Consider the following 25,832-nt stretch of genomic DNA (forward strand, 5'->3'; position numbering starts at 1 on the left):
GGAAGGAAAGAAAAAGTATGGTGCTGCAATATGAATCCTGTTTAACTGGTACATGGCAAACTAGAAGGGATGAGGGGGGTGATTGCAAAGCAAGGTGAAGGAAGCAGCATCAAGAAAGAAGGTCCTTGTGCCTGAGAAGAAAGAAGAGGAGGCCGAACAAGAGGAAAACAGATGCCGGTCAGGGACGGGAAAATAACTACCTTCTTCCCTCTTGTGGGAAAATGTTAAAGCTTCTTTGAGCTGGTTTGTAGGAAGGAATAGAACATAGTTGAGGTGCGTGTTGTTGTTTTTTAAGGAAGAAATTGAGGGTATGGGGCTACAGGCTCCATGGAGCTTCCTAACGCCAACATATTGATTCCCAATAATAATCAAATGAGCTCAATACTGTAGTTAAAAACCTCCGGGCACAGGTACAAATTAAACACCGTTTTAAGGGAAGTGATAATCCATCACAGTTGAAATTAAAGGAAGATTTGCTACCACCCCCAGCTGGCTCCCGCTGATCAGCACGGAAAGAAAACAGGCGAACTATTATTATGATTAAAAACAAAGACCTTTGATACACCACTCTGAGAGCCAAATGCATAGGAAAGGGAGCTCAGGCCGAAATGGGCTGGTCCACCTGACGGACAGGCCTGCTCCCCAAGGGGCCACGACTGCAGCTGGGACTCAACACAGAGCCTTCTGCGTGTCCCCAGGATGGAGGGTGAGGGGGATGAATTCTTCAGGTGAGCCAGGAAGGAACTCGAAGGACGTGGGGGCAAAGCTCTACTGACACACACTCGGCGCCACAGAAACTGAGAAGGTGGAACTCACAGGGGAAGTAACACCTCCAACCACAGGACCGGCCTCGGTGTGTTGTCGTTTCTGTGGGGTGCTTTGTTGTTTCTGTGGGATGTTTTGGTAGAGGGCAGGCGAAGACTGCCTGCAGAAGACGTGGGCTCTGGAATCAAACCAGTTCTACTCCTTTCTAGCTGAGTGATCTGGGGCAAGTTATTCAACTACTCTGACCTTCAGCTTCCCCAACTCTAATAATACCAACCTACAGAGGGTTAGGAGAATTAAATGAGATGATGTAAGTGCATCTACACAATGCTGGCACACAGCCCCGGCAGGCCCATGAGCCTCCTTTCCCCTTTATATCCACTCTCCGCATTTCAGCCAGCATGGTCTATTTTAAAAGCAGACTTGACCATGTCACCACTTTCACAGCCTTCAGACAGGCAATTCGGGGCAACAGTTAAGGCAGGCTCTGGAACCAGACTCAGATAGGTCAAATCCCAGTTCTATCTCTGACTAGCCGTGTGATCTGGGACCTCACTTTCCTCATCAAATAGGAGTATCTTCCTCATAGGATTCTTGTGAGGATTAACTTAGTTATATATAGTACTCAACATAGGTGCCTGTCATTAGTATACAATAAATTCTAAGTGTTTATGACCACTGACCACCATCTACCACTGTTTTCTTATACACACACCCATAAAAGGCTTCAGACTCATCACCACCTCATACTCTATACTCCACTAATTGGACTGACATTTAAGGGTCAACCATGTCTCAGGAACTCTCCTATGTGTTCAGATTTGGCAACCAAACTCTCTGCAGTCCCTCCTAATACACCTTTGCATTTCACTCTTGAAAGTTTCATTGATGCCATTCCCTCAGGCTGACACACGGTTCTTTCTCACCACTGTTCACCATGAAGACTGAGCTCAAATGTCACCTCCGCGTTGGGCTTATTGGCCCCTCCTCTGCGCTCACCTCTAGTTAACACCCCACTGAAAGTGAAATTACCCTTTCCTGCCTGTTTCCTCTATGAGAGGTAAGCTCCAAGGGCAGGGGCCACGTTTCAGTCATTTTTGAACCTTTGAACTCAGCAGTGCAGAGCACAGCGGAGAGGCCGTCATTGACCTGAGCTCCCTCTGCTTCTCACTGGGCTGCTGACTGGACCCGTCCACCCAGCCATGTAGGTAGCAGACATGACTGAGGCCCTACCCTTCTCCCAAGTAATGAGATAGGGGGCAAAGTTACTCTCGGTCTCCAGGCTCCATAAAACCCATAAAGACCTGTCATTGGCATCTACTAGTATGCCCATTCTTTGCATTTACAGTATATATATATCTCTTAGAAAGCCTGAGGAAGGCTTTCTGCTAGCTTTGAGGACAGGAGTGTGGAAGCAAGACCAGTAGCCCCGTTCTGTTCCACTATCGGTGAGGAAGCCTTGACTGGAGGCAATAAACAGGTGACAGCAGGGGAAGGGAACAGACCAGCCATTTTTGGAACTGGGAGACAATAAAGATAGAGAAACAGAAAGGCTGTGGATGGCCTTTATCAGAACTGATCTCCTTCCCCATTCCTAATGTCACCAGAATCCTGAACCCAGGCCAGGAAGCAGAGAGACTCAGTCTCCCTGGGCTGCCAAGCAAGAGGAGTGGGTGGCAGTGTAGTCCAGTGGTGAGTGCAGGATCTAAGGCAGAGGGACTGGGATTCAGTCTTGGTTCCTCTCACTAGCTGCACCACCATTAGGCAAGGTGCCTAAAAGGGAGTAACAACAGTGCCTACCTCATGGAGGAGACAAAAGAATCAAATGAGATCATGCAAGTGAAGCATTCAGCACACTTGGGTGGTTAGTACTCATTCACCTTGATTAGCTGTCACCATCCTGGCCAGCAAGCATGAAAAAGCACAGGAACTGCTGATTCACAGGACCCTTCGGAGCGGCGTTCCTGTCTCCGAGTTGACTCACGGTGGTTAGAGGGTTAGGACCTAACTTCATCCACTTAAAGGTACACTGTGGTTTAAGTGGGTTTTTGTGGCTTAGCTGGGGACCTGGTATTACTGCTATGTCGTTACAAACAACAGACCGCTCCATCACTTAGTACAGAGGACACGGTACCTCTGCGATCGGCGCTGTCTCTACTAATCCCAGGATGGAACCACTAGTGAGAACTTGGCTGAAATGCCCCTATTAAAACTGCCATGAGCCCTGGCTGGTGTGGCTCAGTTGGTTAGACGCTGTCCCCTGCACCGAAAGGTTGCTGGTTCGATTCCCACTCAGGGCACATGCCCGGGGTTGTGGGTTCAATCCCCAATGGGATGTGCAGGAGGCAGCCAATCCATGTCTTGCTCTCACATGGATATTTCTCTCTCTATCTCTCCCTTTCCCTTCCCCTCCCTCTAAAAAAATTTTAAGAAATCTTTTTTTAAAAATACAATCTTCACACTGTTGAGAAAAGGCTGTGGTCATTTAAAACTGCCGTGAAGCTGACATGCAAGACGCACAGGAAAATCATGTCATCATGTTTCACGGTTTCCCATTTTATGGCACTGGACCCAAGTGGTACTTCACATCCATCCAGTGGATAATAAAAACCAGCCTGGATATTCAAGAAACCACTCTCTTTCACAAGCAAAACCAATCATTCATCTCTATCCTGGATACCAGGCCTAGTCTTGGTTTCATGGGGATTATCTGTCAGATGATAATCCTCCATGATCTCTAGGATCCCTTCAGCTTTCAAAGTCCTGATTCCATGTTGTAATGACGTCTCTACCAGCTGAGTCCTGCCCCAGAGCAGAGTATCCACCCACCAACCTTCGTCCTACTAAGACCCTGACTTCAACGAGGCTGCAGAACACGCCAGCCTCGCAGAGCCTGCTCAGAGAGGGCTGCTGGATGTGCCTTTGCAACAACTGTTCACACAGCAATGCGTTTACCACATGGCCCTTAGGTCAGCATTTTGCCCGGGAGGCCCCACGGGAAGCTTGCATCTGTTTGAACATCTGCATAGAGGAAAGGCAGTGCCCCTAGAAAATCCTGAAACTTGCATGTAATGTACTAGATACCAGATAAAAATAGCTGTTGTTATTAGCTGGCTATGAAGAGATCAGAAATCTCTTTGGGTTGTTTCTACAATTTCAATAAAAAAATAATGTGGCGCTCTCCCTCTTGGAGCTGCGCCTTTCCTGTCCCCCCCCCCCCCCAAGGGTCTTACCTTTAATGCTTCTCTCTCAGGACCCTTCTTTTGCCTGTAACTTGGTTCCTGAGCCCATTCTGCTACAGCTCACTTATTCTATCTCTGTGGCTTTCTAAATAAACTTTCCTATTTAAAATAATAATAATAATAATAATAATAATAATAATAATAATAATGTAAAAAGCCTGGTTTACTTGTCTGAAGACAGTTTGCCAAGGACATGGGTAACTCACTGATGGCTTCCTTCTCTTTCTTATACAACTCCTAGTTCCAAAAAGGATTTATAGTGACTTACACAAATATAAACAATACAATACTACTAAAATAGGTAAAGAAATTAGGGTAGGAGGAATAAAAGAAAAACGGAGAGTTAGGATATAGAAATGCATGCTATTACATTGCTAAATATTTACTGAATTTCAATTGCAAATTTAGCTTTGAGCTCCCCAGTAACCACGGCAGAAAAGAAAATAGCAGTTAAACAAGTTTATAGTTCCTATAAAACAAAAGAATCTTGGTTGTTCAGGATACAGATTTTTTTCTCAGAGACATTCTATGAGTAGGAGTTGATGAGTAACCCAGTGGACAAGAACCTCAGCGCACCCCAAAAGCTCCTACCATGTAACCCTCTTGCAAGACTGTCCCTCCATGAAAATAGACATCAGAACAAACACCAAAGGGCAATGCAGTAAAACGGACTCTAATAGGGTCACATCAGGGCAGCCTAAGAACATGGCTCTCTGATGGTCTGGCTGGACTCGGCAATGCAGACTCTCAGAGGAATGGAAGAGCTGCAGCGCCTTCTGGCAATGCTCCACGAATATCATTTATCACAACCAGGCTTTTGAGTAACAAAAATATGGGCAGCTCCAACGTGCCAAGCCCAAACACTAACACGTTTGAATGCTAACACGATTTGGTCCTGCTGCTGCATTCAGCTCTCATGGGCTGCTTTTCCATAAAGCTCTCCCTGATGGGCCTCCTGGTGCCCCTCTCAGGTCTCCCTGGCTGCTCTTCTTCCATCCTCCTTGGAGGTGCTCCCCCTATGCGCCTGCCTGACTGTGTTCTCATCCACACCCTCAAGTCTTCTGCAACCTGGGTCCCTTTCAAAAGGATGCCTCTATCTGGCGCCTCGGATGGCACTTCAAAACACACCATCTTTCTCCTTCCCTTTGGCTCCTATCACCTTCATCCCAAATTCTATTCCTTCCTCCTGGAAGCCCAGTTGCCCAAACAAAAACACTCTTTTTTTAAAAATATATTTTATTGATTTTTACAGAGAGCAAGGGAGAGGGATAGAGAGTTAGAAACATTGATGAGAGAGAAACATCAATCAGCTGCCTCCTGCTCACCACCTACTGGGGATGTGCCGGCAACCAAGGTACATGCCCTTGACCGTAATCAAACCTGGGACCCTTCAGTCTGCAGGCCGACGCTCTATCCACTGAGCCAAACCGGGTAGGGCCAGAAAACACTCTTGATCTTCTTCTCTTCCCTCTTTATCTGTCCCCTAGACGGCTGGCTCTGCCTCTGAAAGCCACCCTCCCAGTCGCAACGCTGAGTGAGTCCTGTCCTCTCTCATCCTGAACCACTGTGAGAGCTTCCTAACTGGGCTCCCTGACTCAGCGCTTACCTCGCCAGCCCATTCTAGAATTCTATTTATACAACACAATCTGATCACATCTCTCTCAAGTTTCCCAGCAGCCTGCAGGACTAAGCCCGACACCTCAGGTGGCACCAAGAACCTGGTGCCTTATCTTCTCATCACCTTCCCACCTCACTCCAAACCTGTTTCCCCAGCAAACCAAGCTCGCTCACTGCCTTTTCTCAAGTTGTTTCAGCCTCCTGCAATGCCTTAACCTAGCTTCTCTGCTGGTCGATGTCTCATCCCGTAATACCCAGCTCAAACGAGATACTAAGCACAGCTGGTGGCCCCCTTCTTCCAGCATGCATCCCCACCATGGCCCTTTATCACACTGTTCCTGTGTCTGTCTCCCCACCCGATTGGGAACTTACTGAAGTCATAAGTCCAGTTTTTACCCAGCCCCTCCCCAGAGCCATGGTTTGCCCAGGACTCCTACCTAATGTCCAGCACATTGGAGATTCTTGGTAAGTGTTAACTGAGTAAATGAATGACCACCCATGAAATCATGCTGCCCTATAACGCTGATATTTTAAAAATCTCCATGCCCTAACCGGTTTGGCTCAGTGGATAGCACGTTGGCCTGCGGACTGAAGGGTCCCAGGTTCGATTCCGGTCAAGGGCATGTACCTTGACCGGAAGGTTGCGGGCACATCCCCAGTAGGGGGTGTGCAGGAGGCAGCTGATCGATGTTTCTCTCTCATCAACGTTTCTAACTCTCTATTCCTCTCCCTTCCTCTCTGTAAAAAGATCAATAAAATATATTAAAAAAAACAACAAAAATAAATAAAAATCTCCTTACTTACTTTGCCCCTATGCAGGACATTTAAAATATCTAATTCTGGCCTTAGCCGGGTAGCTCAGATGGTTAGAGTATCTTCCCAAGGCTGTGTGTTTGATCCCTGGTCAGGGCACATGCAGGAGGCAACCAATGGATGCATAAATAAGTGAATCAACAAATCAATGTTTCTCTCTCTCCCTTCCTCTCTCTCTCTCAATTTAAAAAAATCAATCTGATGCTGGACATGACTGGGATTCACACACCGTTTATATGCCACAAAGTTCAAAAGGCAGCAAACTCTTGTGACCTCAACTCACTTGGGCTGGCAGGAGTCTAAGACTCAGTGCTGTGGAGCCATGTCTCCCATCCACCCCACCACATGGGACCACTGGTGGTTTCACTGGCTGTTGTCTGATGGCAGAAACATTTCCCATTCCACCTCCCCTTGCCCTTCACACCATCTCTTAGCATCACCTGGGGCAGCTTCTGGACCCCTAGAAAAACCCTTAGACTGTCAACACAGGAACCTTCTTTCTCCTGGAGTGGTGCCCATAAATCCCTTAGGGCGGTCTGAGCTACTGCGTTAAATGACTGAGTTAGGAAAAAATGAGGTGTCAGACTTGGTTCAGGCCGAGAAGGAAAGGGGTCCATGAAGCTTGCCTCTCTACTCCACATGCAAAAGAGGGCCAGACCTGCCCTTTTCTTCCAACCCCCGGAGACTGCCACCCTCAGCATTAGTCCTTTGTTTTGTATTTGGCCATGCTCAGAGATGACACTCCTGGTGAAAACAAAACAAATACATTTTCTCCATGGTCTGGGACCCAGAGAAGGACCAGACACAGCTAACCTTGAATTATAATCTATAAAACAGGGGTGGGGAATGCCGGGCCAGCATGGCTCAGTGGCTGAACATCGACCTATGAGCCAGGAGGCCACAGTTCGATTCTGGGTCAGGGCACATGCCCAGGTTGCGAGCTCAATCCCCAGTGCAGGGTGTGCAGAAACAGGAGGCAGCCGATTGATGATTCTCTCTCATCATTGATGTTTCTATCACTCTCTCCCTCTCCATTCCTCTCTGAAATCAATAAAAAAATATATATTAAAAAATAATAATTTAAAAAAACAGGGGTGGGGAATGTCCAGCCTGAGGGCCATATAAGGCCTATAAAATCATTTGGTCTGGCCCTGCCAGGGCATTAGGGATGAGTTAATTAAATGTTTGACCAAATACAGCAGGCTAATTTTTAAGTTGATAATTCTGTGACCTGAGAATGATGTTATAAATATCCAAACGGCCCTTGGCAGGCAAAAGGTTTCCAACCCCTGATCTAAGACAACCATGTAGAAGATCTATCCAGAAAACATCTTTGAAAATAGGGCAAGAGATGTGGCCATCTTCAGAAGTTCCTTGCCCGGGGAGCCCTCTGCAGAGCATCCTCCAAGCCCCATGAAGTCAGGTCCCCTATTCCACATCCATAGCACTTTTCACAGTTGTAGTATTTTTTATTAAAGACATTATTTGATTGCCATCTGTGTCTCACACACTCAAATATCAACTATTATTTACTAAATAAACAAATGTCCTTTGGACTATGGGTACTGTGTGACCCCATGCCTCTTTAACTGCTGCTCCCCCAGGGCACAGCTGGGGCCCCAATTAGTTACAAACCATCCATCCCCGATCTGCCAATACAATTTCATTGTTCAGCTGTCAGCATGCCTTTGGCTCCCCGACTTTCATCTCCCAATTCAAATAAATCCAAAACTCTAGACTCTGACATCTGTGGCTGGGCTCCCTTCCCTGCCTTTCCACAATTGGAATTTGGAAATTAAACTTAAAACTCAAGAGAAAGAAAGGGCAGAGGCACTTTCACAAGAATGCCAGTATGTCTAAAGTCCCAGCCTTCACCAGGACAAAGAGGGACATATTTTGTTCTAAGGATTATTAAACTGTCACCTAGTGTTGCCATTTCTTGAAGGAAAGGAAACGGAGTCAGGAGGAAGAGAGGGACTCATGTAGAACAAATTTCTGGATTTCTCCTGTTATGGGGATGGCAGATAGGTTTTAGTAAGAATTACAGCCTCTTTTCTCTTTCATGCCTGGCACATCAAGGGGGACGAGCACTGTGCCAGCACAGCCTTTCATATAATTTGAGAAACCTTCACAAAGCTGGTTGTTGATGGGTCAGTCTTCCTACTAGATTGTGAGCCATTGCTGGCCAGAGGCCAGGACTGGTTAATCATCCCTCATACCCAGCCCAAAGTCTGGCTGGCAGTAAGAGCTCAAAGAAGCCCCGGTGGAAAAGGTGGGGGTGTGGGGAGGAGGGAGGGAGGAGTCACCTGAGGCTCTGCAGCAACAAGTCAGTCAGCCTCCAGGACTCTACAATTTATTAATTTCCTATTGTGGGCCCCGGAGGGGGCACTTGGTATGCATTTTCTCAGTTAATCCTCACCACAACCCAGGGAGGCGGGCATTATTAAGATTACCTGTTTGAAAGTACCAGAACCAACATTTGAGTCCTGGGCCCTCACCCTCCCACCCCTCATGGATTCTTCAACTTAAGACAAGCCAGAGCCAGGTGTGGATTTGTGCCTCCTAGGTTCTTTTTTTTTTTTTTTCCCTCCTAGGTTCTTGAGCCCTCTAGAGCACTAAGCAGAATATCTCCCAGAGGGAGAGTCGAAATCAAGTAATTATAATGCAAGACAAAGATGTTAAGTTCTCTTTAAAACATTTTCAGACTCTCAGGGTTGGCTCAATGCTACAACTTTTAATTACAGAAACCTGAGAAAACATACGAGGGTAGGGAATAACCTGAACCAGAAGGTGAATCAAGAGATTAGGCACAAGAAAAGCTAGTTTTCAGTATCTTCCTGCTAATGGGCTGTTTGGCTGAGGCTGCAGTCATGTGTGGGACACTTCTTTCCTCAAATCCTGAAGGGAACAAGTTCAAAACCACATAAGCAAAACTTACCAAAAGCCCTATTTACATTTACATGGTACCCGTTTATACCATTAAAGCAGCAAATACTGAAAGAGAATTCATTTCTACCTTATGGTCCATTTGGTAGTGGGTCAATTTAGGGAGGAATCCTTTCAACAGACAGGGACCGAAGTGGTGAAAGAATGGATGACATACACAGGAGTCATACAAACAAAAGAAAAGAAAGGGAAGTGGGAGAGGAGGCCAAAGGTCAAAGATATTAATTAGGTGGCTGGTTTCTGCCAGGAAGAGCAACTGCCTTAGTGATTTCCAGACCTCAGACATGTGTGGGATGGCTGCATTGGAGAAACCTGGGAACTATTTCTTTTTCTTTTTTTAATATATATTTTATTGATTTTTTTTACAGAGAGGAAGGGAGAAGGATAGAGTTAGAAACATCAATGAGAGAGAAACGTCGATCAGCTGCCTCCTGCACACTCCCTACTGGGGATGTGCCTGCAACCAAGGTACATGCCCTTGACTAGAATCAAACCTGGGACCCCTCAGTCCGCAGGCTGACGCTGTATCCACTGAGCCAAACCGGTCAGGGCTGGGCTGGGAATTCTTAATGGCAGCCAGGACGGAGGAGCCCTAAGGATAGTCTCACTTTTGAGGAAGCCTATTATCTATGTCAACTCGCCATTGTGCACAGGCTGCAAGCTCACGAGTGCTACTGTGAATGGAAATCACAGTTCACTTCCATGGAGTTATTCTAAACTGTGGCAATATCCCAGCAGTCTCCTTTCCACATCTCCTGTGCCTACTGAACGTTGCCCATACGCTGCCTCTTATGATCACACCTCTGTGGCTTTGCACCCACAGTTTCCCCTGGAGTGTTTCTACATGTTTAAGTCCTCTTTATTCTTCACCACCTCGTCTTCAATATGCCTACCCTTTTCTCTGTATCTCTGTGATGACTTTAAAAGTCTACCTTGTTTTGTACTCTAGTTACTAATACATATGCCTTAATTGCTCTTAGGGGCAGAGGCCATGTTTAACTCATCCTTATCTTCCCAAGGTCTTATATCTGTTCAATGATTATCACCCAGGAAAATAAAACAAAACCCAAGGTTGAGTTTCAGCCCCAGGCCAGAGGTTCTCTTCTCTCACTCAAAATAGAAATCAGGCAGGATGTGTTCCAAGTCTGCGCCCTCTTGCCCCAGGTACTCCCAACCAGAACACCATGGGAAAACAAAACAAAATCAGTATTTCCTATAACTAAATTTCGTATCAGATCAAATTAAAGCACTTTCTTCAGTCCAACCAAACTCAGCCACTGCTGGCACCCAGAAGACCCTGTCTGAGCCTCGGGGCACCCACTGGCCACCTGAACATCAAGCTTTCCTTCCTGGAGATGAACAAATAGAGCTCCAGACACCAGAGGGTGTCTTCACTCTGAGCTGGCAATCTAGTTTCAGATCTGGACACACCACATTCTCAAGACCTCAGGGGAGGGCTGTCAGCCATGTAGCTCAGGAGACGGGAGAGCACACAACGTTGCTGACTCAACCAGGAAATAGGAATGTGGGTGGCACGGTACCACCTCAATGGCAGAATGCTCCTTGGCCCTACAGAGAGGAGGCAGGCTCTGCCTAGTGTTGAGACATCCTGGGCTATTAGGGTTTTAGTCAGGAGCTGGTGTTTTTCCAGAACGTACAGGAGTAGGAAGAGCCCTGGGCCTAATAAACAAAAGGTATGGTTTCCAGTCTGTGCTTTGCCCTAATTAGCTCTGTGTCTTAAGTAAGCCCTTTTCCCCTGTTGGAGCCTCAGCGTTTAAATCTCTACAAGGTAGTACATAAAATAGATGTTAATGTCCAATCCAGTATATACCTCATTAATAAAAAGTTATTAAGTCATTAACTAGAGGTTAGAGAAAATAAAAATTACAAGTTTCACACCAGAAAAAGTTAGGATGCAGGGCCCCCTAGTTACTAAACTCAAGCCACAAATTTGGCTTTGTGCTTCCTGGCAGCCAAAGCAAAAAGAGAAACATGATCAGCTATAAATTTCCAATTGTCCAAAGAAAAAATCATAACAGTTCCTCGGAAGAGACAAAGCTTTTCGGAGAACTTGATTCTGAAAGAAATTTCTCCAATTAACTTTTTAAAGTTGCAGCTTAAGTTATCAACAATATAAACCCTTATAAGAAATGTAGCATCCTGGTATACACAGCTACTTCAGACAGTGTCCCTCCACAAAGCAAAGAGCAGGACACCTCATCGCAGCGAAAACAAGGGGGGGGGGGGCAATGGCCCCAGTAAACAGCTGTCAGTTGCCCCACCTTAATCCAAGGATAAAAGAAGAACAAGTAGACAACATTTCCTTCCAAAAACTTCTATACTTCCATATGGGAATGTATTTACAGTTATGCATTTCTAAATTCCATTCCAGTTCTGAAAGATCCAAGTGACACTTTGTCTCCATTTACTTACACTGATTAAAGATTTTTGTGGATGAAAAAGGGGTTCTCCGAAAAGTAACCTCACAGGGTGATCTCATCTTAAATTCCTCACAGGTCATGGTGGGTAGTCACACCTCAGACAGGTAACTTCTTTAGTAAAAGGCGTATGTTTGCCTTAAGCAAACCCTCCTAGCCCCATTGTTCTTGAGCATCTAGGTCAACATACCTTTGAAAAACCACCCTCAAGAGGGCACATAATCTTGTTAACTGCCCTGTAATCCAAACCGGGCCTTGCTTTCTCCCACCTTCATGCAATCTTCCTTAGATTGGCTCACATAAACTCTTAGGTTGACTCGTTCTTATGTTGATAATTTAGTAGTTTTTACCTCTTACTGCCCATTCTCAAATCAATGTTTTGGGAATTCCTGCCAGTCAGAGAGGGAGAATCTAGCTATTAACACTGAAAAGGTCCCAGGTTCGATTCCGGTCAAGGGCATGTACCTGGGTTGCGGGCATATCCCCAGTAGGAGATGTGCAGGAGGCAGCTGATCGATGTTTCTCTCTCATCAATGTTTCTAACTCTCTATCTCTCTCCCTTCCTCTCTGTAAAAAATCAATAAAATATATTTAAAAAAAGAAAAAGAAGAAAAAGAAACAAACCCCCAACGGAAGAAGGGTTCACAAAAGACCAACAGCAGGGAAGCAGACCCCCATTAGGAAAAAAACCAGTGTGCCTATTGTAAAAAAACCACAACAAAAACAAAAAACAAAACATCAAGTGCTCAGGTGGCTGGCTCTGCATCTGGTTTCCATGCATTCTCTCATTAACTCCCCTCAACCCTGTGTGATAGTAACTATTATTAGTCCCATTTTACAAATAAGGGACAGAGATTTAGAGAATTTTAGCAAACTGCCCAAGATCACAGTGAGAATTATTCAGATTTTTCTGGTTCCAAAGCCCAGGCTTCTTAACCCTACTTACAATGTCTCTTAGTATTAATGAAATGTGATTACTGGTAGAAATGTTTGTGTTGTTTCATATCTTCTTCTCTTGAAAATAAAGTACTATTTCCTACTCTTGGAGACTCAACCTTGGCTCTTTCGTCATTCATTCATTCACTCCAACAACATAGATTATTTTAGCCAGTGCTACTCCATACCAGGGGTTTAAGAAAGGCCAAAGGACAGGGAGGAGAGGAGCTGTTCTAGATAACTGGTCAGGGAAGGGCTCTCGGAGACCCAGGGGAGAGAAGCCAATCATGCAGAAATTTGGATGGAAGGCACTCTGGAAAGAGGGACTGCCAGTAGGAAAGGCCCGATGACAAAAACAAACCACCTGCAGCTGGACCAGAGTGAAGCATAGGCGACCAGGTGAGGGCTGGTAGGAGATAAGGTGGGAGAGGTTAGGGGAGAGAGGAGGGCCTCAGAGAAAGTAGTTGGATTAGGATTGAAAAATTGTAAACAGGGGAGGGGCATAATCCAATTTACTTTTACCTCCCCTCCCCCGCCCCCAACCTCCCAAGGTTACATTCACCACTCCCAGTGGAATTCAGGTAGGTTTGGTTCTTTAGGATGAAAGTCAAGTACCATCACCTTATTTTGTTAAGGATAATATCACTCTATCAACTCTAACAAAACACCTTTAGCCTGCAGGCCCTGGCTTTCCATCACTGAAGGTGCAAGTTCAAAAATATTCTTCTTTTTCCAGAGCTTAATACTCACTTGGCTAAGAATGCAATTTCCAGAGCATCCAGTGCTTTGGTCCACAGACCCTAGGGAAGTGCCAAGATAATATAGAAAGGAAACTGATCATGATCCTCCATTTGAATGGCATCTGAACATCTCTCCCCTCTGCTTTTCCTCGCCTAGGATATCCTATCCATTGCCATCCTTGTGTTGCTTTCTGTTTTCCATTGGCTCAAAACATTCTCAGTGTGGCCTGCTTGACCAAAACTGAGCATTATTCATGTCAACAATCCTACCGTTAGCAATCCCATATATGGCATACCTTTGGTAAGAAGGACCACAGTTGAATTTAAATTTGGATAACTTAGAGTTCTTTTTGAAGCTAGATGGCAGCTTTAATTCAAGGAAATTTCTTTTACCAGCATGTTTGGATACAGTAACTAAGAGGGAAACATCCAACATGTGAATGCATCGGATCTGTGTATGTTTGTGCTCCAAGGTAGAGAGAGAGGTAACAGCATCAGAAACTGAATGACTAACAAATCCACATGCAGACAGGAGCCCGAGCTGTCACCACAGGAAAGAGCCAGGACCAAGGAAGGCAAGGAGGTGGGGAACTGTGTCTCTTATTAACAACTGTTGACAGACAAGCCCGGGACACGACCCCCCGCCTCTCCAAACAAAAACAAAACCATCAGCCTGCCCTTCCCCCAGACCACAGAGCCTGGAATACCCAGATATTAAACAAAATCAACCTCTTCTCCCGGCCATTTCTTAACATCCAAGGCACAATGACTGTGTTGCTGACTCAAAACCATTACAACAGTGATGATTTTAACACAATCTGTGAATAGCAGAGCTAAGTCCTCCGCACTACTCATGACCCCAACGCCAGGCATCTAAAGACATCCAGCAGCCCTCAAATGGGGTGGGGTGGGGTGAGATGGGAAGGTGAGGGGCGTCTCTCTCTTCTCTTATGGCCAAGTTTCATGGCGGCTGAAAGCAAACAACACTATAGGCTTCTGAGACAGGCAGATGAGAGACTAAGGTTTGCATAGTCTGGGTCACATTTCTGACTCAGGCGTTGCACACTTCATACCCAAGTTAATGCCTTTCATTGTTCACTGCCCGCAATCCCCACTAGGTCAGAGTTTCTTATCAACCACCTGCATCACAATCGCATGGCCCACTTATTAAAAATGTGCCCCGCTGAAAAGAAACATCACCAGAGTGGACTGACAACTGCATTTTTAAACATGACCAAGGTCATCTTTATGCACATCAAGTTTAAGGACCTCTGCCATAGAGCAATGTTTCTTAAACTGTGGGCCTTGAGCTATTTGGTCAAGAAATCAAATTAATGGGTCATGACCCGCAGTTTTGTGTGTGTGTGTTTTTTAAAAAGGAGACAAAAATTGTAAGTAGAGCACACTGCAGGTAGTAAGGGCAACTGTTTCCTGGAACTTATCACAGCTCTGGGATGTAGTCATGTAAAATGTGGACCCCACTCAAAGTTTGAAAACCGCTCTCCTAGAAGGAAAAGGGTCTTCTTGTACATGGCGTTTAATTTTCTATTTTCCACCGCTAACTCCAAGCATGACTTCAGGTCAAGGACAAGATACCAAGGCACATCCCAGAAATGCCGTTATCAAATCTTAAACTGACAAGGCAAAACCGAACCGGTGAGGAGGATGAGCCCAGGCCCCTTTCTACTCAGATCGGACACCCTTATCATGGACCTGGGGACAAGGGACAATGTCAAAGGGAAGTTGGCGCAACTCTCCTCAGGCTGGGCCTGTTCCTTGATAAGAACAAAACTTTGTAGCCACTCATATCACCGTCCAGAAGAATTAACATATTCCTCACCAGGGCAAGACTCAGCTTTAGTATGAAGGGCTAAGGCAATGAGGGAAGCGATGGACCAGCGGTTCTCAACCTGTGGGTCGCGACCCCTTTGAGGGTGGAACGACCCTTTCACAGGGGTCGCCTAAGACCATCGGAAAGCACGTATATAATTACATATTGTTTTTGTGATTAATCACTATGCTTCAATTATGTTCAATTTGTAACAATGAAAATACATCCTACATATCAGATATTTACATGACGATTCATAACAGTAGCAAAATTACAGTTATGAAGTAGCAACGAAAATAATTTTATGGTTGGGGGTCACCACAACATGAGGAACTGTATTAAAGGGTGCCGGCATTAGGAAGGTTGAGAACCGCTGCGATGGACAGAAGTCTCATTCAGGTTCAGCCCACATCTGCAAGTCCTGTGTTGGTGATGAAGTCAAAGGAAAGCCAGGGAAGGCTGAATCCAATCCTACTGATCACAAGGTCAAGTTCTCAAAATCAAGAGCACTTAGCATCAAGCATGTGAGATCAAGTCCCACCCAAGCCAGTGGCATGTTTATCTTGGGCAAGTCGCTTAACTTCTCAACCCCCACCCCCACCCCAGGTTCCTTGAACCACTAATGTCCTGTGAGCAAGTGGGGTACAGGGTAGCAGTTCCTCTTTCTGCCCACTGCTCTAGGACAGGGAGCCCCATCGTGCATATCCTGCTGGATCTGAAGAGAAGAAAAAGGGAGGCAAGGTAAGGAAAAAGGACGAGTAGCTAGCTGTCTTGTTAGCCTTCAGACTGACCAAGCAAGGGCTCACTTAAAAGAGCCTTAAGACTCCAGAAGAGCAAATACAACAGCAGGCCGGAAAGCAGCGCCCTCCCCCTCCAGCAGAGCCCTGAGCAGTTTCACGTGCCATTCACAGCAGCCCGTGCAGAGCCGAGAAAAACAGAGGACACTCACTCACTTGCCTTTCGAAACAATTGTAAACTGAGAGTGCAGTCGGAGGTGGCAGTCTCCTGGGCTGGGTCCAAAAGAACAGGTGGTTCCCCCAGCCCCCAACAGGAGAAAAGCCACCACTTGGGTACAGACACCCACAAGAGGTCAGCGGGTGAACCTGAAGCAGGGAGGTCCTGGGAGGTAATCGCTGCAGAGGCCCCTACATTCTGTCGGGCAGGAGCGATCTCGCGCCCACCCCCTTGGCAAGGGCACTGGGGAGGCGCCGGGAAGCGACCAGGCAGGAACTCGGCTGCGGTCACCTCGGCTCGGGCCGGCTGAGCGCTCCCTCCCGGGAGTTTTGAAGGCGGCCAGTCTCCCAAAGGCGGGGGCCCCGGGGACGGCGCTCCAGGACCCAGAGTCTCCAGCAGGCAGTCAGCTTCACCCGGGACAGACATGTCCAAAGCCCCCGCCCTGGCCCCCACGGAGTCCGAACCCACGGAACTATGCTAAGAAGGAAGCAGCGATCGGGTCTGCAGGTTCCCTCGGCCCAATCGCCACCCCAGACATGCCCAGTTCGCCGAACACGTCCCGGACCCGGACCCGAGGACCCCGCGCCACCTCGGCTCCCTTCTCGGGCCACCGCGGGCCCGCCAGTGTTTGTAAACAAACCGGTCACGTGGCCCCGGCAGCCAGCTCCCCGCCCCCTGCGCCCGTGGCCCCCACGGAGACCCCACGCCCGATTCTGACTCGGCCGTGCTGGGCAGAGAGCGCCGCGCCCCGCGAGATGGGGCCGGAGGGGCCGCGGGACCGGTGCCCAGTGCTGGGTGCCCGGCGCTCACGCTGTCAGCGCGCCCCGTGCCCACGCGCGCTCGGCCTGCGCCGCGCTCCCGATTTGCTTACCCGGCTGCAAGCTGCACCGTCCGGCCCGCGCCAGGCTTGGCTCCACGGGGATGCGCCGCAGCAAAGGACCGCCCGGCCGGATCCCGGGCTCCGGGCGCTCTCTTAAAGCCACAGTCTCCGCCACTGCCGCCGCCGCCACTCTGCATCCCTCCGGGTCGGGGCTGGGGGCTGCCCTATGACGGACGCGCCCCCGCGCCTATCCCCTCAGCTCAGCACATAGCAACACGCCGCGGGTTGGCTCGGCACGGCCGCAGCCACCCACCCCGAGCCAATCAGGAAAGGACGGAACTCCGCCCCCCGCTTCCCCTACCTCCCACCCCCCACCCCTCTGCCCTGGCGGGGCTTGGGTGCGGGGAGTGTTGCGATTGACGGGTCTGGCCCGGCGAGGCTCAGGCCGCTGTACCCGGCTAACCAGGGCGACTGGCCGGGGGAACGGGGAGAGAGGGTGATGAGAATGGGAGGGCTCTCAGCGCCTGGGAGGAGATCTTTTATTTGGGTTTGGGATTTGTCCCCAGGTCAAAACTGGGATTTCCAGAACCTGGGGTAGGGAGTAGGGAGGTGTTACAGTGCTTCTGCTTAGGGGTCCGAAGATGGTAACTTTCTCCTTACACCTTAGCCATGCCTAACCCAGAGCCGAAGGTAACTGAGGAGGCCCTCAGATCCTGGGGCTGCTGAATAAGATAGTGCCAGCCCTGCCCAACCAGGCCCTACTCAGAAGCAAGCCGTTCTCCCTCTTCTCTGCTAGCCATTTCGGTGAGCTCAAAGTAGGAAGGAGCCTTTAGGGAAATTGGCGCTCAGCCGCCTACTGCTGCTGATTTTCCAAGACTTTTAGAGGGAGGCGGGGATGGTAATCCCGGGAGAGTAGGTGGGTCAGTGACCAGAGGGGAGGAGCCCACATTCTGGGTCAGTGGGGTGGTGCTTTTCAAGGAACAGAAGGTTAAAAAATAAGCCCAGGGCAGTCAGGAAATTCGGGGAGGCACCAGGGGGGTGGAGTGGGGCAGCCTCCCAGCAGGAAAACAGGTCTGTTTGAAAAAGAATGCTGGCAGGGGTCAGGGGAAGAGAGCGGCCCAGCCTTTTCACTAGGCCACTGAGGTTCCTGCAATTCCTCAGAGACCAGAAATGAGAATGGTACAGGGGTGGCTCCCCTGGTGGTTCAAACTTCACCCACCTGTGTTTAAAATATATTTGATTCAGTTAATATATGTACATTGCATTCAAATTGTATTCAGTTAATATGAGTTGCATGGTTGGGTGTGAATGCAGCCCTAGTGTTAGTAAAAACAACAAAGCTACCTTAAATACATCAGTATTGTACATATTTATCAGTCTCAAATATGCAGTTTCAGTAAAAGCAGGAGCACCATGTCACTATTCACAATTGACATAATTTCAAAGTCTTAAACAGAAAAAAAAGGCTTTTGAGATAAGAATCATGAAAAAGAAAGGTTTAACACTTAAACCCTTAATCTAAGAATGTGTGATGGATGGATTCTTTGGATTATCAAAAGCTTAATTTCTACCTAGTCTTTTGGGCCACCTCTTGGGCAGATGTCTTTGTCTCTCTGGGCCTTGGTTTTCACCATATAAAAGGCAGAATGAAATAGGATGATCTCTAAAGTTCCTTCCGGCTCCAAAATTCTAAGTAGGGCCAGAAAGTCAAACCTAATACAATGTTTCCAAAATATTCTCCTAGTGAATATTTGTGTTGACAGATTACCACTCCCTAACAGTAGATATTACATTAGTGTAACACCCTAGGATATTGGTATGTTATGTAACAAGATTGGTGGCTACTGTTTCTGTTTAAATAAAAGATAATGTTAGCTAAAGAGGACAAGCCTGGTGTAATGGTTCAGAGAGAGGTCTGAGGACCCCTACAGGCCTGCTGTGGGTATGCAGGGGACTGTAGGATCAGGAGACAATTGAACTAGCCAGCCAGTCAACACAAAATATTTCAGAAGCCTGATAATGTCCCCTCCCAGTCAAAAAGGAGTCAAACATCCCGAGTTGTTAAGTGAGAGTAAAACAAAGTCTTGGGTGAAACAAAGTAGCAAAAGTGTTTTCTCTTCCTCTCTGAAAGCAAGCACCTCTAATTGCCCCTCAACACACATTTACTCAAGTGCAGAATTTCCTGCTTGACTTGGATGATAGTACACATCTGAATAATCTACTGAGAGGAGAGGCTGAGGCTAACGGAGAGTGTGTGAAAACAGGCAGATATTTACCCTCCAAGGCAAAAAAGCGATGAAGAGCCCTGGCTGGTGTGGCTCAATTGGTTGGAGTGTTGTTCCATACAGCAAAAGGTGGAGATGTTCAATTCCACATACCCAGGCTGCTGGTCCCCAGTCGGGATGCATGTGGGAGGCAACTAATTGATGTTTATTTCTCTATCTCTTCCTAAGAGAGGCAGGGAAGGAAAGAGAGGGAGAAAGGAGAAAGAGAAAGGGGGTGAGGGAGGGAGGTGGGGAGGGAGAGACAGACTGTTCATATTTAGCTGAAGGCCTCTTTTTTAAAACCCTTGGCAGTAACATTCTGAGAGGTACCTGGCCTCACAGGTTATCAGCCTGGCTTTGTCAGTGGCTCAGTACCCTTGTGTCCTCTGTGTGAGGCCAGATTCATTCATTCCCAACGTCTTTATAGCCATTCTTTTCCACCATCCTCTTCCTCCAACCTCATGTTCCCACTGTTGCCACATCGACATCACTACTACAATGAGCCAGGTCACTTTCACCTGCTCATCTTATTCAACCTTCCGTAGCATTCGACATGATTACAGCTTCCTTTCCCTCACCCCCACTCCAATCCTCAGCAGGTCCTGTGAGCTCTTCTTCACAATATATATATTTGTCTGTCTCTGTTGCTACCACCTGGTCGGAGCCACCAACATCTCTTGCCCAGAGTAAGCAACACCGAACTGACCTCCCTGCCTCCAACCCTTCCTCTACCCCGCAGCCAGATGGTACTTCTTCAAAACAACCTCCTTAGGATGCCCCAGGAGGCCTTCCAACCAGGCCTGCCCTCTGTGGTCTGCCCCCATCACTCCTTTGCGCAGGCTGTTCCCAGTCAAGCTGCCTGCCCTTCTGTCCCTCAAACACACCAGGCCTAGCCCGTTGCTGTATTTTTGGGTGTTTTTTTTTTGTTTGTTTGTTTGTTTTTGCATTTGCTGTTCCCCCTACTCGGGACACTTTGCCTTCAGAAGGCTGCCTCTGTGCCACTTGGTTTTCAGGTCAAACACCTCCTCCAGAGAGCATTCCCTGACTACCCAAACGTACATGCTGCTGGCCTCGCCAAGGTACTCCCTATCATCATACCCTCTCCCAACTTATTTTCTTCGTAACACATATTGCTCTCGGAAGTTACCTCGTTTATTTATTTGTTTTCAGGCCCATCCTGCTCTGAAGTGTAAACTCCATGAGAGTATCAGGGACTTTGCTCCCTGTTGTATCCCCAGTGCCAAGAATCGTGTCCGGCACTCAGCCAGTGCCTGCTTATTGAATAAATAACGGAACGAGTGGATGAATATGCCTCCTGCCTCGCACCCTCGTGCCTGCAGCTTCTTTCACTCGGAGTGCTATTCTCTCCTTCCCCCACTTCCCTCTGTCTCTGCTTTTTCCTCTCCTGGTTCCATCTCAAAGCCTTCTGCTTGATGACTCAGTCCAAAGATCAGATCAAATGGCACTTCTGTGGAGGCGTTTCCCCTAACCTCCCTAGAAAATTTAATTTTTCTCTTCTCAGTACCCTCTATATCATAGCTCTGTCACATCACTCAACACTCGGCACTCCCTATTAAGAGAGTTATCAGCTATCCTTCCTCTTTGCCAGTCCCTCCTGGGATGGAAACTTATCAGATCGTCTTTGTATTTTCAGCACCTGGCACATGGGAGGCACTCCCTCATGGTTTATATCTCCGTTGAATTCAGTAGGGATTTAAGCAGAAATGGATAGGGTCTAGCCTCGGGGTATACGGATCAAGAGATAGCAGCCTGACTTTGAAGTCTGAGAAGTTCAATCTAAAGCTGGGGGGATATTCTATAATAAAAGGAGCAACCTATATCTTAAAATCACAGTACAATGGAAATGTCCTGGAGGCTAAAGGCTGCTGGGTTACTTTACTACCCCGGGGTGCTGTCCCCTGGCCTCTGTGGGGAAGGGGGGTTGCTCCTGGCAGACCTCACTGGACCCCTCCTCCCTCCTCCGCCCAGAAGTAAAGTCCCATGACATTATGTCACAAAGGAGGGCCCGGTGCCACCTTCTTGCAGACGGATCATGGTCACGGTGCTTTGTTTCTTTATGTACAATAAATCCTTTCTCTGATCTTTGTCCAAGGCCCTCATTTTCAGTCATGAAAGTGGCTGATTGTATGCTTTTTAGACTGTATGCGGGTAAAGGTTGGACCTCAGCCCTCCAGAAATTCCCCTAACAAAACAGCTGCTATCATTTATTGAGCATATACTGTATACAGAGCAGTCTCCATCCTATCTAGTTATAGGTGATCCTCAAAGCAACATGCAAGATAGGTATTTCCCCCTATTTTTAAAAGAAGCTGATCCGATGGAAGGTGAACCCTGATTTTTCTGGCTTCAAAGGCCATGTATGTGTTCTTTCTTCTACAGTGTCCATCAAAGAATAAAAATGCATCTCTCCTCTTTAAATATCTCCATCGCCTTTACAAGGAAACTCGTTCAACACCAAGCCACCCCACAAAGCCAAGCTAAAGGCCCAGAAACAAGAATTGTAAGGGCTTAGCAGTCTCATCTTAAAAACAAGAACAACAAGAATATTTACTTGGTGCTTTCTGTTCTAAGAGCTGCTATAGATGCTTTCCATGTATGGCGTAATCTAATCCAATATTCACAACAATCTATGAGAGGATACCACCACTGGTCCAAAATCTAAAAAGCTCTGAACATCAAAAACAAGCTTGACAGAGCTCATATGGAACAATTACAGGCAGTGGTATTCAATCATTACGATCAGTAGGGTAGAATATATTTGTAAGAATACTGTGATGTTTCTTTATTTGCACAAGCTACTAAAATTACTCTCATTGAGTATCTTTTCCTTTCCAATCCTTCCCACGTGAGCTAGTCTCAATATTTAAACAATCAGCTATAATACCACTAGGATGTCTCTCTTCAACAACCTGATGCAATAAACCATAGCTTTTCCTATACTCCACTTTCCAAAAACCCCCCCACAAAAACGTTTGATGCAACTCATTTGATGGCAAACTTAAACTGATATGAGGTCATTCGTAGGTATTATTAATCCCACCTAGTACATTCATATGTTTCTTATAGGAATATTAATGTTTGAAACAGCTCATACTTCCTAGGTTTTTATGTAACATACAACAGCATTTGTACTAAAATATTCTAGAATCTAAAACACCTATCAAATATAGGATTGAGAACTATATTATTATCCCTGTTACAGACAAGTAAACGTAGGCACAGAGAGGTTAACTAATATTCTCAAGGTCACACAGCTAGTAAATAGTAGAGCTAGAATTAAAAATATGTCTGAAATGGTGAAAAGAAAATATTTGGAGCACACATGACAGACTAAGGGCTAATTTTTGTAAAGGCAAAGGATATGAAGTAACAATTCATTGTAGAGGAAATAGAAATAACTTGTAAAAGATATGAAAAAATGTTTAACCATACTTACAAGAAAAAAGTGTAAATTAAAATTATAATGAGGTGCTATTTTAATCTTAGATTGGCAAGTAGTAAAAGACTCAGTGACATTGTGTTGGAGATGTAAAGAAATAGCCATACTTGCCAGGCTGGTGTGGCTCAGTAGGTGAGTGTTGACCCATTAATTCCAAGTTACGGCACATGCCCAGTTTGGGGCTGAATCCCCAGTAGGGGGCGTGCAGGAGGCAGCCAATCAATGATTCTCTCTCATCATTGATGTTTCTCTCTCTCTCTCTCTCTCTCTCTCTCTCTCTCTCTCTCTCTCTGAAATCCTTCCTCTCTGAAATCAATAAAAACATATCTAAAAAAATAGCCACTCTTATATGGTTGATAGTAAGGTCAATCGGTAATTTCTCTTCCCTTGAATATAATTTGTCTGCCACATTACTCAGTAAAAGCAGTAACCTTCTTGTCAGATCTGACAAGAAAATGGTACCAAGAAATATCCACAAATGATTTGAAAAACGGATTTATGCATTTTTTGCTGTTAGTCACATACAATCAGAAAAGCTTGGAGACCCCTGGTTTGAAAAAGTGACCCCCGAAGAGCAAGAATTTGTCAGTGACACTCCCACATGGTCCAGACAGAAGGTGCCCCAGAGTCTGGGGTGTTTCATTCTGCTTAACTGCTCACGCCTACGGGGAGGCTGAATGAGCCTACTGTAGTTCGATGATACCATCTTTTAAGATCACCCAACTCATTTCTTAATTATGTCCTTGATGTTCAAGGATAATGTATGATTCAAATGTGGCTTCCCACGTTGTTACCTTTCTCACAGGTAGAACATGTGCCGTCCAAGGTCTGGTCATTGCATAATCCAGTATTGGACTCTTGGGAGCTTGGTTAATGTGGGTCCATCCCCAGGAAACGCCCCACCTCTGAGCATTATGACAAAATGAGGTCCTGTGTTTGTCAAAGTGATGCCCAGAGCCTAGCGGACAGACACCCTCAGTTTCCCCAGATGACTTCATGCTGGTACTCTCTCCTCCCAGTGCTGTAACCCGAATTCTTCCACCGAAGACCCTGAGAAGTAAGACAGATCGAAACCTGTGCCTTATTTCTAAAATAAGAGAATTTATAGCTCTGAGTTGTAATAATTCTGCAGCACACCTAATGTTATTCTTGCTCAACAGCTATTTCTTCTATGGCCTCAGGTTCGTGTTTTTGTTGTTGTTTTGTTTTGTTTTGTTTTTTATTAAATCTTTATTGTTCAGATTATTACATTTGTTCCTCTTTTTTCCCCCCATAACTCCCCTCCTCCCAGTTACCACCCCACCCTCCGTCCTCACTCCCTACCCACTGTCCTCTTCCATAGGTGCACGATTTTTGTCCAGTCTCTTTCCGCATCTCCCACACCCCTTTCCCCCCCAAGAATAGTCAGTCCATTCCCTTTCTATGTCCCTGATTCTATTATGATCACCAGATTATTTATTCACTTGATTCTTAGATTCACTTGTTGATAGATGCATATTTGTTGTTCATAATTTGTATCTTTACCTTTTTCTTCTTCTTCCTCTTCTTAAAGGATACCTTTCAGCATTTCATATAATGCTGGTTTGGTGGTGATGAACTCCTTTAGCTTTTCCTTATCTGTGAAGCTCTTTATCTGACCTTCCGTTCTGAATGATAGCTTTGCTGGATAAAGTAATCTTGGTTGTAGGTTCTTGGTTTTCATCACTTTGAATATTTCTTGCCACTCTCTTCTGGCCTGCATGGTTTCTGTTGAGAAATCAGCTGACAGTCGTATGGGTATTCCCTTGTAGGTAACTCGGTTTCTTTCTCTTGCTGCTTTTAAGATTCTCTCTTTGTCTTTTGCTCTTGGCATTTTAATTATGATGTGTCTTGGTGTGGTCCTCTTTGGATTCCTTTTGTTTGGGGTTCTCTGCACTTCCTGGACCTGTAAGTCTATTTCTTTCACCAGGTGGGGGAAGTTTTCTGTCATTATTTCTTCAAATAGGTTTTCAATATCTTGCTCTCTCTCATCTTCTGGCACCCCTATAATTCTGATGTTGGTACACTTGAAGCTGTCCCAGAGGCTCCTTACACTATCTTCGTATTTTCGGATTCTTTTTTCATTTTGCTTTTCCAGTTGGGTGTTTTTTGCTTCTTTGCGTTTTGAATCTGTGACTTGATTCTTGCGCTCCTCTGGTCTGCTGTTGGGTGTCTGTATAATATTCTTTATTTCAGTCAGTGTATGCTTAATTTCTAGTTGGTTCTTTATCACAACATCGAGGGTCTCATTAGATTTCTTGAGGATCTCACTACATTTATCGGCGGTCTCACCAGTCTTCGAGAGGGCCTTACTAAGTTTATCGGCAGCTTCTAGATAGTTCTTGAGAGACCTTAAAAGTGTGGTTTTGAGCTCTATATCTTCCATTTCTGACATTTGCGTCCTGTTTCTTTGTCTCTGCATTTTTTTATCTTTTCTTGGTGCACCCCCTAGTGGTCTTTGTGCGCAGTCTTGTAGTTAAGCCTTGATTGTTGTCGGTAATACCAGGGGTGATTTGACCTCCAGGCTAACTGGCTATGAGAGTCAGCTGTGTCTGCAGTGGGAGAGCTTCTGTGCTGGATCTCTAGGGCGGTGCTAATCTAGCCCTCCTCGCGCACTCCGCACCCTGAGTATTTCACTTCAGCACTGCGCCTCCTCTGAGTCTGGGTATGATATTCTCTTTCCTCCTAGTTGTAGAATTTCCACTCAGCCAGCCTTCCTGTGGTTCTGGATGATGTCTGTTCTGTCCTTTAGTTATATCTCTGAAGTGGTTATTCGAGGCAGCAATCTCCGGCGTTAACCTATGTCGCCATCTTGGTTTCTCCTTTGTTTTGTTTTTAAATAATAGTTTACTCTTTTGCAACCCAGAACTCATTGCTCAGTATGAGTTTTGATACATATAAGAAGGAACATAATAAAAAAAATAATAGTTTACTGATTTTTAGAGAGAGGAAGGGAGAGGGAACGAGAGAGAAACATTGAAGGGCTGC

At 46.3% G+C, this 25,832-nt stretch overlaps 1 protein-coding gene and 1 pseudogene across 3 annotated transcripts in view; one reads left to right on the forward strand and one right to left on the reverse strand.

The window, feature by feature from the left end:
- Window positions 1-25,832, reverse strand: part of YPEL2 (yippee like 2) — an 85,332-nt gene that overhangs the window by 40,163 nt on the left and 19,337 nt on the right. For 2 of the 3 annotated variants that reach the window (XR_009449216.1, XM_059669819.1), the window contains exon 1: window positions 17,154-17,340. The exons of the other annotated variant lie outside the window; for it this stretch is intronic. The gene's annotated coding sequence lies outside the window, so the exon portion shown is untranslated. Of the gene's footprint in view, window positions 1-17,153; window positions 17,341-25,832 lie in introns of those variants that run through there. 3 annotated transcript variants of the gene reach the window in all.
- On the forward strand, window positions 25,675-25,756 carry LOC132219471 (small nucleolar RNA SNORA40; annotated as a pseudogene).

The sequence above is a fragment of the Myotis daubentonii genome, chromosome 16 (assembly GCF_963259705.1).
Source record: "Myotis daubentonii chromosome 16, mMyoDau2.1, whole genome shotgun sequence".
In the NCBI taxonomy this organism is placed as follows: domain Eukaryota; kingdom Metazoa; phylum Chordata; class Mammalia; order Chiroptera; family Vespertilionidae; genus Myotis; species Myotis daubentonii.